Below are 14725 nucleotides of genomic sequence, written 5' to 3'. Positions count from 1 at the left end.
GAAAGACTGGAATTCAAAGAACAGAGGTGATTGTAGATTTGAAGAAAAATAGAAAATGATCAAAAGGATAGACCTGGGATCAAGATGGATACATTGGTTTTTTCAATTTTAATCTTAAAGATAGAAAATGATTCAAACGGATAGAGACTCAATTCATTTACTTCCAGCAGGGTTTCCCAATCGATAGTACGTCAAAAGTAATTAGACATGTGTTCTGGATTTTCTGTTCCCTTGTAAGATCTATGAGGGTTGCCGAGCATCTATCAGTTTTCAGGCGTGTACGTTCATCAAGCACCGCCGCCAGTGGGCTAAAGTGAAAAAGTTGGTTAAAAAATCGTAGAACTTTGAAAAGGAATGACCTAGGGGCATGATTTTTTTGGATTTACAGATAAATAACCATCGAATAGAGGTAAGATACGGAAATCATCACAGAATATGTTCTTGACCTTGAAAATGCAGGTTAAGTTTGGCATTTTTTTGTCAAAAATTTGTATTATTTGTGACCATGGACACTCAGATATCATATTAAATGTACTGCACCTATTTTCTAATAGATTTTGTCCTGCCGAATCCGAATCCAGGTTTCAAATCAGCCTAGGAGTTTTTGTTTCTAAGAAAAATGAATTTGAATGATCTATTTTAAACCTTCATGGCATGGATAATTTCCACTAATAAAATGTAAAAATTCAAAATAGCGCACCCAATATAGTGGACCAAAATGGTAAGATCAAGCTGATCTGACTGAAAATTACTGTATGGTGGGTTTTCGGGTAGCTGGTTTCGAATTTAAAGTCAAAAATTCAAAGGAACGGATCCAATATGGTGGAATACCATTGTGAGAATATAACGGATTTGATTAAAAATCAATATTTTGGTTTTTTTTATGTCGTCGATTTCTAATCTAAAGTGAAAATTCAAAAATTCAAAAATTTTAGAATCGATTTTCATTAATAAATATGAGAACTGTTCCATTAATTTAAAAACAGAAATACTTAATGTAACTCAACATTACCACAGTATAATCAATTGAATATAAAATTTCCAACATACCTGGGCGCGCTATTTTCGCTAAAGTGGAGATTAGTCCCTCTAAATTAAAAACTCTATACAAAATACCCAACATAACCCATGTTTAGTTTCCTGTCACCATTACCTGCTTGTCCGTAGTTTGACTAGCGTGGTTCGCTCAAGTGTATTCTTCATTCTTAGGATCCTCTTTTGTTTGTTTGAGATTTTTACCAATTAAGAATTATATATTCGGAAATGATATCAAGTCGTTTCACTCTTTTTGCACCGAACCACAATTTTGATGTTCTAAAATTGTATATAAGGTAAATTGACTTTTGTTTTCATAATAATTTTTTTCTCGAATTATTCCTTGTCTTTTTATTTCCAACTTGATCGTAAGACCGAAATAATTGAACTAATGTTTATGTTAAGTTAACTATTTGAATCGATCGGAGAAAGTAAATTTGCTTCTTAACTCTGAGAAGTTTGTTTTAATTTGCATCAACGATTAGAAAAGCAGGTAAAGCCTAATCAAAATGTAGAGAAGCTGGAAGTTATAATAGAAGAATAGAAAGTTCAAACCGGGAATTTGAAGGTGGAGAGAGTGGGAATGGGGAGAAGGAAAGACTGAGAAAAATAGAACAATGAATAGAAAAGGGAGAGAGAGGAAAGAAAAAGAAATATAATGATAAAGGGCCCAATATTAGAGGGAAAAGAGTTGAAGGAAGGAGTGGAAGAAGTACAAAAAAGAGGAAAACAGCGGAAGAGAAAAGAAAAGAGGGAAGAAAAACATAGGTTAAGTATGGGAGAATACAGATAGACGGAGTATGGTGGGATTGGAAAGAAGAAACGGAAAAGATAGTAAGAAAGGAGGTGCCGGGAAACTAAGAGAGAAAGGAATGGAAGAGAGGAAAAATAGAAATAGTCAAAAGCAAAAAGAGACAAGAAGCGAATATAGGGAACAATATAGGATATGTTACTGGAATATAGCATGATTGGAGAGGAAGGATAGTGAGTTTTTGAGAAATTTGACCGAGGGTTCAAAATGCAAAGCTAAAGAGAAAAAAAAGGTGGGGAATGGGAGGAATGTTGATGGGAGTCAGGAACGAATGTATAACAGAGAAGGATAAGAAAGAGAAGAAAGAAAAAAGGAGGGATTAATGGTAGAAGAGGTAAATATGGGAAGGAAGTGGAAGATAGTCGGGTTTTTATGTGAACGGTGGCATGCAGGAGAAAGCAGAAGAGATGAAAGAAATGAAGAAAGATAATAAGGAAGAGATTATCCCTATAATAGGTGGGGATTTTAATGCAAGGACAGGAGATAGATGAGGAAGGGAATGGGGAGAACTCTGTGAGGAAGGTGGCTGCAAGTGTTCTCTTTCCTGTCTTTTTTCCTCCTTTCTCGAATGGAACAATTGTCTCAATGAGGCTACCCAAAAGTCCTTTGTGCGAGTTGGTGTCAGCTGGTAATACCATTTACCCTATTGTTTGAGCATTGCCAGTGAAAATGCAACACTCTGTGCACCATTCGAAAGCGTTGTTACGATTGAGGTATGCTTAAATTAATTCGGTCTGGATCTTATTGCATGTGCAGGACAAATCAGAGGGTTTGAGAGAACGTGTGGAAGAAAATAATCAAGAAATTAGGCTTAATAGGAGGAGATTTAAATGCGGGAACAGGAGATAGAGGAGGAAGGGAATGAGGAAAAAGGTGAACAGTAATTCTTTATTTGGTAATGCACGATGAAGTACGAGAAAAGGTCAAGAAACTAGAGTTAGGAAATTTGATAGATTCGAATCACTTTCCCTTCATGGTGACATTAGGAGGGAAAAGGAGTAGTAACAAGAAGGCTAAAAAGAAAGTGAAAGTAGAAAGAGCAGGAAGAGGGGATTGGCCAATGGAAGGTAAAGACCAGTTTAAAAAAAGTCAGGAATATCAAAATGGGAGATGGAAATGTAAACGAGGAGATGGAAATAATTATTAGAGGGATCAAGGATAATATATATTGAAGAAAAAGGAAGTGAGAAGGGAATTAAGGTAATAAAGAAAAGGCACAAGTAGTGGAGAAAAATATAGAAGAAAAAATATAGAGAATACTGAGCTGCATGATGAAAAAGAGAAGGAAAATAAAAGGTTTGAAGAAAAGGCGGATATGGCAAAGAAAGAGTTGAGGAAGAAACATAACAAGGGAAAAAATAGTCAAGGTGTTAGGAATAATGTTAGATGGAAAGGCACCTGGTATAGATGAGATTCCAAATGAAGTATAGAAATATGGAGGGATGGAACGAAAAGAATGGGCATTCATAATGTGTAATAGATTATGAAGAGGAGTGGCATGGCTAGAGTCATGGAAGGAAGGAGTACTGGTGTCTATAGTAAAGAAAGGGAAAGGGGAAGAGGTTAAAGATTATAGAGAACTGTCACTAATGGCATCATTGTATAAAGTGTATGTGACTGTTTTATAGGTGAGGTTAAAGAATGAATTTGATGAAAAAAAGATAGAAGCTCTAAATGAGTCAGGCTTTAGAAAAGGGAGGGGGGTGATGGACCATAAATATGTTCTGAACTACCTAGTGAATGAGAGGATTAAAAGGGAGAAAGGGCAATGATAGCAATGTTCGTAAACCTACAGCTGGCGTTAGACTCATTAGACCGAGGCGAGATAGAAAAAGGTATGTTAAGAAAAGGGAGAAGATAGGGATTAATAATGACAGTTTCGGAAATTTTTAAGGAGACGAAAAGATATATACACTGGCATACGCAGACGATATAGTGTTGATGGCAGACGGTGAAGAAGGGAAGGCGGGCTTAATTACAGGATTAGATAAATGCTAAGATGGGAAAGTTGAATTGAAATGTAGAAAAGACAAAGGTAATGAGGTTTAGAAAAGGAGGGGGAACAAAGAAAGAATGGATGGGGAGATGGAAGGGAATGAAGTTGCAAGTAGCAAAAGAGTTCAAATATTTGGGATATACCTTACAAACAAATAGATATCATAGAGCTCATATTAGAGAATGCATAAAGAAAGCAGCAGGGATAATGAAATATATATGGCGAATAGGAAAAAGAAGGTTAAAAAATTTTAGAAGGAGGATGTGGTTATTTGATACGCAGGTATGACCAGTATTAGATTGCGGAGCAGAGATATGGGGATGAAAAAAAAAGAAAAGAGATTGCGAGTATACAAGAGAGGTATATGAGGTGCATACTAGTGGTAGACTGGAGGACGCTGGGACATATGTTGAGATAAGAAGCGCAAAGGGATAAATTAAGTAACAGAGCGGGAAAGAGGGCATGGAAATTTGATACTTAATGAGATAGGAAGAAAAAAGGAGGGTCTTCTTCAATGATAGAGATAGAGAAGACAGGACTGGAGAAAATTATTAAGAATTTGAAAAAAGGGAGACGGAAATACAATTAATAGAAATATGGGGGATCATTAATAAAACAAAATATAATAAATGGCATCATATGATAAAAAAGGAAGGAGTACAAAAGTATTTAGAAAAAGGATGGGGAGAGAGAAGGTAGGCCAGAATATCAAGATTTAGATTGGGAAAAGAGGTAAGGGTAGGAATGTAATGGGAAAAGAAAGAGAATAGAAGGTGCAGAATCTGTGAATGGGAAGAGGAAACATGGGAGCATGCACGTGAAAAAAATGGAAAAATGGAAATACAAGAGAGGTGAAAGAAAAAGGAAACGGAAACAAAACTCGCTTAAAATAGAAGCGTAAAGAATTTTAAGTGATGGTTATGTAATAGCATAAGTAGTTTAAAATGCGGTTCCGTTCTCGCTCTCTCTGTTGCTTGCTCTCTCGCTTTCGATCGCTCGTTCACTAGTTCGCTAACACCTCTCAAATTGCGCTACAGTAAATACTAGAAATAAGGATGTACATGTAAGAGCCTCTGTAAATAGTTGTAAATAACTGTAAATAGTAGGGATAATATTGTATGAAATACTTAGATGGATGTATTGTAAGAAATGGAAGTCCTGTAAGTTGCAGTTCAATAGGCGAACCCTGTATTTTCAGAAAAATTATCACAATTTTGTAAATTTTTTTTTTTTGGTTTTTCAATTTTTTGGACGATTTTCAAAGAAAATTATAAGATCATTCAGGGCTTAGTTAGTTTTATCACGGGCATGGCGCCCCCTATGGAGCTTCTTTGGCGCTCAAGCGATAAAGTCTATTGTGCCCCACCCTTAACTATCGCTGTCAGTAGTTGACCCCAGACCTCTTTATAAAGCCCAGTAAGTCAATAACCGACAGCCTTGTAGCTTCCACAGGTACCATGAAGTGGCACCGAAGGGTTTGATGCCTGAGCCTAGCCAACGCGGGGAACTCACATAGTACATGCAAGGATGTTTGATCATTCCTCCCTCATCTCCTCCACTGTGTAAAGAGGTTATACCCCATTTTGTCCATATGATAGTTCAAGTGGTTATGCCCAGTGAGCATCTGAATGACTGTCCTTACGTCTTCCTTTGGCAAACCCAGGATTTTCCTGGCTCTGTCCATTCTGCACGTATAGCCCAGGATGGACCTCGCCTGTCGGTAAACCTGGACCTGCTCCCAGTATTCTCAGGGCTTAATGCGGATCCAGCTTTTGATGGCAAGACCGATGCACCAAGACGCTAGTCTTAGTATCGTTTCCGGGCCTATGTATTCACGTGCCGCACCGCTTCTTGCCAGTTGGTCCGCTTTTTCATTGCCCTTGACTCCTGTGTGGCCAGGGAACCATTTGAGAGCCACTTTATTATTTTTCTGCAAGTTGGTTCAATGCCTTTTTGCATTCTCAAACCAGTTCTGATGTTATATCTGGTTTTCCCACTGCAGTTAGTGCCGCTTGGCTGTCCGAACAGATCGTAATCTGTCTTCCAGCAGCGTTCTCCTCTAATACTATCTTAGTACATCGAAGAAGAGCAAGGACCTCCGCCTGAAAGACAGTAGCATGTCTCCCAAGCGGGACCACTACTTCCATCCTCCTCACACTGTCATACATTCCTGCTCCTGACTTTCCCTCACCCCTGGAGCCATCCTTATACCAGATTTCCCCTTGAAGGAGTCAGTTAACATTTCCTTCCCACGCATTTCTACTTGGAATGAAGACGCAGAAGGCCCTGATGAAGTCGAAGCGTTTTGTTATTCTGTCCTGCCTCATCTCAAGAATTATTCGTGAGCTGAATTCCCGCGGGAGCTTCGTATGTCGAGTCCCCCGAGTCTATCTGTTTACTCTCGTCAGGCTGCCCATCGCGTGTGCGTGTCCTTATTTGCTCCCGTCAGACCCCTAAACGCTAGCGTTTGAAATCGTCGAAGCCTCTCCTGCATCGTTTTAAGTTCTACCCGAGGCGACCAGACCACAGCCGCATGAAGGAGCCTCGGTTTGAGGACAGCGGAATAGAGCCATGCAAGCATTTTAGATCCTACTCCCCACGTCAACCCAGAAACTCTCCTACACATCCAGAACGTCATGACGAATTTCCTGCATTGCTTCTACAGATGCTTTGCCCAGTTTAGTTTGCTATCTAAGACTACTCCCAGATATTTAACCGAGTCTGAAAACGTCAGCCTTTTGCCACGAAAAACAGGAGGGTGAACTTTCGGCATCTTGTAATTCTTCGTGAAAATTACCATACTGGTCTTTTCCGGCTTTACTGAGAGCCCTGAGCTATCTTACCAGAGCTCTACGATGCGCAGCGCCGACCTTGTAACGCCCATCAATGTTTCCAGATGAGCTCTGGTATAATACCATTCTTCATTAATCCTACGAAGGAGGCCATCCACAACCATGAACCACAGGAGGGGCGACAGGACACCCCCTGCGGACACCCCCGTGGCGCTACTCCTCCAACTAGGCCTTCACCCTATCTGGTTTCGAGTCTTCGCTGTAACATAGTTCCTATTCAACTTACCAGCTGGTTTGGTACTTCACACCTCAAAGCCTCTCGACAGATGACTTCTGGAGGGGTATTACTGAAAGCACTCTCTATATCCAAGAGCGTTCCCACAGCATACCCCTTTTGTTCCAACTGCTGTTCCAATTTTGCCACAACAGCATGGAGTGCCGTCTCTACCGAGCAGCCTGTCTGAAAAGCATGCTGCCCTTTGTGCAGCGGTGAAGCCAAAAGTATCTCATCCCTGATATATCTCTCAACCAGCCTCTCCAGCGTCTTTAGAATAAAAGACTTTAGGCTGATCGCTCTGAAATCTTTTGCAGCAGTGTAGCCCTTCCACCCAGGTTTGGTAATGAACGCCAATTTTTCTTTTTTAACCCTACACGGATCCTGCGGGGGACAAATGTACCCCACGCGAAATTCAATTCATTCTCGTGAGCAAATATTTCTGATTTTTTGGTGCAGAACCTAAACATATTTCAGTTCAACTATCCTAGACATGGTGTTTTAATGTTTCGAATTCATTTTTTGTAATTTAAGTGAAAATTATGTGTGAAAACTACTAAAAATGTGATTTATGTCAATTTAAAGTTGTTTTCTTTGATTTTATTCATACAGTGCTCATAAATTCCAATAATAAATCAATTAATAAATAACAAATGAATAATTTTTTTTTTTACCAAAGTTGTCGAGAATATACGAACTAAAAAGTGCCGATGCTGTGACTACAGTGTCGCAGGAAAGAGAGAGAAGTTGCAACCGACCTGTGTGTAACGAACATAGGGCGGTCTTGTGCAACCTTTGCACCGAAGTAGATTAAGCTTATTTAATGTTTAATTTCTTGTAATTCATTCTTTTTCAATTTAATTTAATTTCGAGAATTAGTTAAAAAATAAAAATAGTTTTTTTTAGAAAAGGCTTCTTTTTTTATTCCGATGAATTTTTCCTACCTTTCAAACTTACTAACCGCTTTTTCATTAAAAAAACTTTTTCTTAATTTTTTATCTTTATTTAAATGAAACCATCTTATTGTGCATCAGAAAAGAAAGAGATTGACCTATTATATGATCAAATTATCAAATTATTTATAATAATAAGAATTCTGCCCGCGCTTGTGATATTCCTCATTTTTTTAAATGTTCTAACTTCGAATGTTCAAATAAATATACTTTTTGGAAGGAACCTAATTATAAGCTACACCACCTTAAAGTACAAAGAAATTACATGATTTTTTCCAAAAAATGTAAAACACGATTTTTCTCGATTTTTATTTGTTTAAACATTTTTTTCAACATTTTAAATTTATTGAAACTGGATATTATACACAACAATCTCTCCGAAATTCAAAAATGAAGAGAATGGTGTATACTAACATCTGATGCCGATGAAAGGAAAAGATTGTGCACAAGGAATCCAAATGTGGGACATTTGTCACCCACAGGAGCCGGTGAGGGCAAAAAAATGTATAGGATCCGTCTAGGGTTAGTAAAATGAAATTTTAATACTGGGTAGCCGAATCGAAATTTTATGTGTTGCGAGCATTCTTAAGCACATGAACATTCTGGTATTTTTTAGTGTTGACCTTAGACTGCAAAATTCCCCAAACCGAAAAGTCGCGAATGGATGAAGATCCCGCATGAGCACATTCGTGCAGCGTGCGACTCGTTTGTCGACCGAATCAGAGCTATAGTTCGTGCTCATAGCGGCCATATAAAAAATTCGACATGCATTTGTAAAATTTAAATGTTTTCAGCATTTAAAAAATTGTTTTCATTTAAATTAAATTTTATATAAAAAAGAGCTTTCTAAAAAGTTGCAGTTCAATAGGTCAACCTTTTAGGTTTTAGGGGTTAAAGAATTTTTTAGCTAGAAATTTGTATTTAAGAAAATTAAAAACTAAGAAAATTCATTCTCACACCGAAAACGGCCTAGCGGAATCTCTAAACATTAAAAATAAGGAAATTTATGGCAGTATTTTTTTATTAAAAGCAAGAAATGCAGGGGGTAGCGTTTAAAAAATTAAAAAAAACACAGTCTTTTGGAACACCCTAGTGCTATACAATTTAGAAAGAGTTCAAATTAAAAGCAGCTGATCTTCAATACTTTTTATGCATAATGCGATTATGTTTTGAACGTTTCCAAAAGTTTGCAGATAAGAGTAATTAATATATGCTTTCTGTATAAAACTATATAGAGCATGAAAAGATTTCGAATTGAACTTTTCCTGTAATTTTCAATATTTCACTTTGAAAAATATTTAAAATCTCAATTAAAAATGGTTTAATAAATAAAAATGGCAAAACCAAATATTTTAAAGATGCTATACCTTTATCATTGTAGACAATATCTTACAATTGGAAACGCTTATTAACTTTACGCAATAGGAACAAAAAGATCAATAAGGCATGAAATGTGACATTTATTAATTTGAAGGGATGAGAATAATGAGCAATTAAAAATAAATACAAATAAAATATATAGATAAAGACCAAAAGAGTAAAATGTTATAGGATGATCAGAAAGAGTTGTATGTAAAAACATTTTAAAACAAAATTTTCTTGGTGAGAGGAATAGGAAAAAAGAATATCTTTTTACAACTAGGAAAATGGTTAGAATTTGCAGTATTTTTTTAATATTATTAATATACACTATTGTTATTAAAAAATATGCAAGTTAACGATATGCAACTATTTATTAATATAACCTTGACGAATGCACTGTGCAGCGAACTTATTGACAATAGTCACAGATTCATAGGGTTGATAATGCTCAGGCACAACTACTGTGGGAACATTCTTTGCAGGTCGTACGCTGTATCAAATATTCCTCCTCTGGCATAGTGTAGAATCCATTGCCGAAAATGCATCGAGCATTGGTTACTGATCTTATAGTAGACTCCTCAGACTCCTCTGATTTTGATACTTTTCTTTTTTTGATGGATGGGTATCCGCCACGGCTTCGACCACGAAGTGAAGGCATCTCTATTTGTGGCACTTTTCGAGGACGATCACGTTTCCTTGGTTCTTTCTTTTGTGAAGCGGTTTCCTTTTGTTCTATAGCCTTTTTCAGTGACTCTTGGTAGTTCGAAGTGCTGAGTACCTGACTCGTGGTGCGCCTTGGGCCTCAAGTACCTCTCGTTCTATTGGTGATAGATACAGGAGCGATCAACTCAGGAGTAACTGTCGCTGTCTCAGCGGGATTAGAGAGTGTTCCAGGGGTCTTATTAGCGGAAGTAGAAGAAGTCCTAACAGCAGAGGTTGGATCCTTTTTAAAAGTCTTGCTAGTGGAAGCAGAAGCAGGTTCAGCGGATAAAGAAGCAGGTGTAAAATTCCTGACAGCGTTCAACAGGTGTTCGGCTTCTTTAATTAGTTCGTCAAGATTATCTACTGTCTCTACATTCAAGTCGTCAGAATTCAGAGATGATTGCTCTGCCGTAGGGTGTGCTTCAGCTTGTTGTTGTAGAGGCACAATAGCTATTTCCTGTTGGCCTCTGCGTTCATGTGGTTCGCTTTCTGCTCCTATAAAAACAGCAACAGAGAAGATATCCCTATTAAAGGGATAAATCCCGGTTTCTCAAAGCCGGTTATAGTGATTTGGGCTGTTTGTACTTTCAAGTACGCATTGTTCATGAGCTCAGCAACGTCAAAAGCCGAAAGAGGACGAGCGTTTCTCCGCAGCCAAAGGCACACTTCTTCACTATAATAGGCCTTCAAAGCACCCATGAAAGTTTTGTCAAGCGGCTGGAGTTTGTGACTGGAATGCAGAGGCAGACTTATAAAAACTACATGATTCGCCAGACACAGATCGATGACCTCCATGTTCCTGGTGTGAGTGCTGTAACCGTCTAAGATAAACAACACCGGAGATTCAGCAGACTGCTTTGTTTTCTCAATGAAATGATTAAACGAGATACAAATTATAGAAGCACCCATACGTATGATGACTGATTAATTTTCCTCTCTGTGCAGCCGTTATAGTACCGATTTATCGTTTTCCTGAAACACAAAGTAGGTATAATTAATCCATAAATCTATATGCAATAGTTTTCCTGTTCTTTCTATATCTCCAAATTTTCATATTACAATTAAAAAAATGTAACTTCAATTTATTTTCAATTAATGTAATGTTACCTTTCAATGCTGTAACTTGGGGAGTCTGATTGGACAACAGTTATCCCTTTTTCATATACGTTAAAAATTCGATAAATCGGGAATCTGTACTTTTAATATGCCGCATTGAGATTGTCGAAGAATATATTCACATTCGTTGATGTGGTTGAAGTGGGAGCAGACGTAGAAGGAGATGTGGAAGCATTCTTTGTTTCTTCTGAAACTTCGATAACCTCAGGATTATCTGGAAATTTATTTGAGTTGTTTAAACTTATTTTACAGTAGCGTTTTATCATATTTTTGGAACACCGTAGGTTTTCTGAGCCTTTAAATAGCCCATATGCCCTTCAGTACCAGCACTTACAGTCTCCTTAAGCTTTTCCGGGTCCCATTTCTGACGTAAACTTTTTCGCTTGTAGCAAAATCTTCCTTCTTTCATCCTGTGAAATTATAATTTACAATCAATTAATGTTACTGGTTCACAAACACACACACAGAGATGCAGACACACAGCCAAATGCGCTCTCTTAGGTATGAACACATAGATTGATACATGGTGTCCCATACAGTATATTCACATGTCCCATTCGACATCCTGAAAGTCGTAAACGGACTAATGAGACAATAAACATGGTTTGTTATTTTAGTCATCGTTGTCAGTAATATATAAATCCATAATACAAAGCATACTCATGCGCACGCACACGTACATGAATACATTCAACCATGTTTGTCAACATTCAAAAAGTTGAATAATGCCTAACTGTGATTTTGTGATAAAAAGAAGTGTGCCATATTCGCGCCACAGTGTAAAAAAATTTGGTGTAAATTTAAATCCTGCGACGATGAAAATTATTCGATCGACGTGGCAAATATAAAAGAAGCAGAATTCTGTAAAAATAAATATTTTTCTTCTCAACCTGCGTCCGCCATTTAAAAAAAACATACAGGACGTATATTTCCCGTCAGTGACCGTGAAATAACGTACGGGTCGTAAGTCAACACACACAGTGAAGTTGATATTTTGAGGTTTGGTCTTCCTATACTGTTCTGTTAAACTCAAACATCCTTTGTAGTTAATGATTAGAGAATTTTATAGTATTATATACCTGTATATATATAATTAAAAATTTGTCCTAAGGACAACCGCAGGATTTCGCCGGGAGCGGGTGCTAATCTGGAAAATTGCACCTGCTTCCAGCGAAATCGCGGTAAAATTTCAGCCACAACCACGTCTTACGACCGTGAGATAGGTGGTTACAGTCTGTAAAGGAATCAATACGACGATCCAGCAAAAGCCTCGTGCACCCTAAGAACACGGAGCGACCCAAGGACAAGCGCCTTCTCCATTTTACCGGCAAGTGTTCTAGCATATTATTGACACGCAGGGATGCTTTTTAGGCCATTAGCAAGTGAAAGCTTGGCACCTCCAAGAGCGCCGATGATAAGGCCGATCAATTTAACAGAATATTCCGGGTACAATCGTAGCAACTTCCTTATAAGGTCTCGATAACTCTCTTTCTTTTCATTCTCCTTGGTTATGATGTTTTTGTCAGCTGGTGCCGAAAATTTGATAACAAACATGGTTCGCTTCTCGAAGTCAAGAAGAACTATGTCAGACCTCGAGTGAGCAACAGAAACAATTGTCGAGAATATAAAGTTCCAGTATATGCGGCACTTCCCATTCTCGACAATTGACTCAATTTCCCTAGGAGCATTTAGAGGAGCGATATTAAGGTTAATGCCGTAGGAGTGACAGAGATGGTAATAAAGCACTCTTAGTGCCGCATTGTGCCTTTGAATGTAGGTCGTTCCCGCGTGAGTTGGCCAACTAGATAGTATGTGAGCTAAAAGCTCGGGGTGTGCATGGCACGCCCTGCAGCTATCATCGGGAAATATCTTGGCGCAAAAATGTGGCGACGGTATGTTAAGGTGGAAGTGACACCGTCTTGGCATGCAAAAATGAAACCCTCCCTACCAGACTTCAATCCGGGCGATTTAAGGAAAGCAAACGTTAGCTCACAAGACATTGACTGATCCTTCACATTTCTGTGGAAGATACCGTGCATCCTCTTATCGAGGAGCTGTTCACGAAAGTTTTTCTCTTGTGCTTTCTTAATCCGGGCTTTCAGGAGTGAGCATTTTGCTCACCCCTAATACTGAAGTCAAGTCCGAGTGCTTCAGCAGCCTCCTCCACTGCTTTGTACAGAAACGCTCCTTTGCCCACTTCTTCGTGATTCCTGACCATTTTAAGAAGAGGGTATCTTCCATTTGCAACTCTGTGTGCTGTACCCAGAATAATCCTGTTGTGAAGACATTCAAGACTCAATATTCCGCGACCCGCTTGACGGCGTGAGATGTACAGTCGCGGAACGAAAGACTTAAGATGCATGCTTTTTTTCATGTGCATAACCTTTCTTGTCCCGATATCAAGAGATCTGAGCTCGTTCTTCGTCCATGAAACTACTCCAAATGAATAGAGTTGTACCGGCACGGCAAGGATGTTCGTTGCAGATACTTTGTTCCTCGCCGACAGTTCGGAAGACTAAATCAGACGTTTGTATCTGCTTCGGAGAGTATCCTTTATAGATGTCACATCCTGGATGCGGCTCTGTGGCACGCCCAGGTATGCATAAGTCTCTCCAGCGCAAAGGTGTCGTATGGCGCTTCTATCAACGAGCTCAGGATCTTCAGGGATTCCATTAAGTTTTCCTCGCTTCAAATAAACCTTGGCGCATTTTCTAACCCAAATTCCATTCCAATTTCCTTAGTATATCGTTCGACAATCCCCAGAGCTAGATGCAGTTGCTCTCTGTTTTTAGCATAGATCTTAAGATCGTCCATGTAAAATACATGAGTGACCTTGTACTTTCGATCTGCAGGTTTCCCGCACAAGTACCCGTCGGAATGTCGAAGTGCTAGAGATAGTGGTAATAATGTAAGGCAGAAGAGGAGTGGGCTCATGGTGTCGCCCTGAAAGACACCTCTCTGAAAGGTGACCTTGTTAGTTGTCACACGATTTTTTCCAGATGAGATAGTAAATCTGGTTTTCCAAAGCTGCATCAATCTCTCTATGCACCCAACTATTTGCGGATGAACCTTTAAGATTTCCAAAAGACAGATGATAAGTCTGTGGGATGTCGAATCGAAAGCTTTCCGATAATCAATCCAGGCCATCGATAGGTCACGTTGGTAGAATGCTGCATCTTTGCAGACATATCTGTCTATGAGCAGGTTCTCCCGACATCCGGCTACGCCTTTCTTTGAGCCTCGTTGTTCATACATTTCTTGCCACGCAGGTTCAATTGCCCGAACAATCCTATCATTTAGAATAGCTGTGAATATAGTATAAAGCGTGTTCAGACAAGTTATTGGCCTGTAATTCTTCGGGTCAGTTAAGTTGCCTATTTTCGGCAGAAGTATTGTGCGCCCTTCTACCAACCACTCTGGAATCGGCTCTTCCGTCTTCAAATATGAGGTGAAAATACGGGCCAAATGCTGATGGGTTGAAGAAAACTTCTTCCACCAGAAGGTTTTGATACAATCTGGTCCCGGTGCGGAATAGTTCTTCATCCCTCTTAATACTTTTTTCACCTTCTCTTTAGTGATGGATGGGCATTCTTTATCAGGTGTTATGAGGGCAACACATAACTCCTTGAAGCTCTTTATATTTTCTGAGTCTTCGTCCAATCTATGCTGAACTTCGTAGACTTC

General features: G+C 38.8%; 1 protein-coding gene across 5 annotated transcripts in view; it reads left to right on the top strand.

Moving 5' to 3' along the window:
• The window catches only part of LOC117180366 (threonine aspartase 1-like), a 277126-nt gene that overhangs the window by 80897 nt on the left and 181504 nt on the right, over positions 1–14725 (top strand). The window lies entirely within an intron of this gene.

Source organism: Belonocnema kinseyi, chromosome 9 (assembly GCF_010883055.1).
Source record: "Belonocnema kinseyi isolate 2016_QV_RU_SX_M_011 chromosome 9, B_treatae_v1, whole genome shotgun sequence".
Taxonomy (NCBI): domain Eukaryota; kingdom Metazoa; phylum Arthropoda; class Insecta; order Hymenoptera; family Cynipidae; genus Belonocnema; species Belonocnema kinseyi.
Note: the sequence above shows the minus strand (reverse complement) of the source record. Positions and strands in the feature narration are given on the sequence as shown.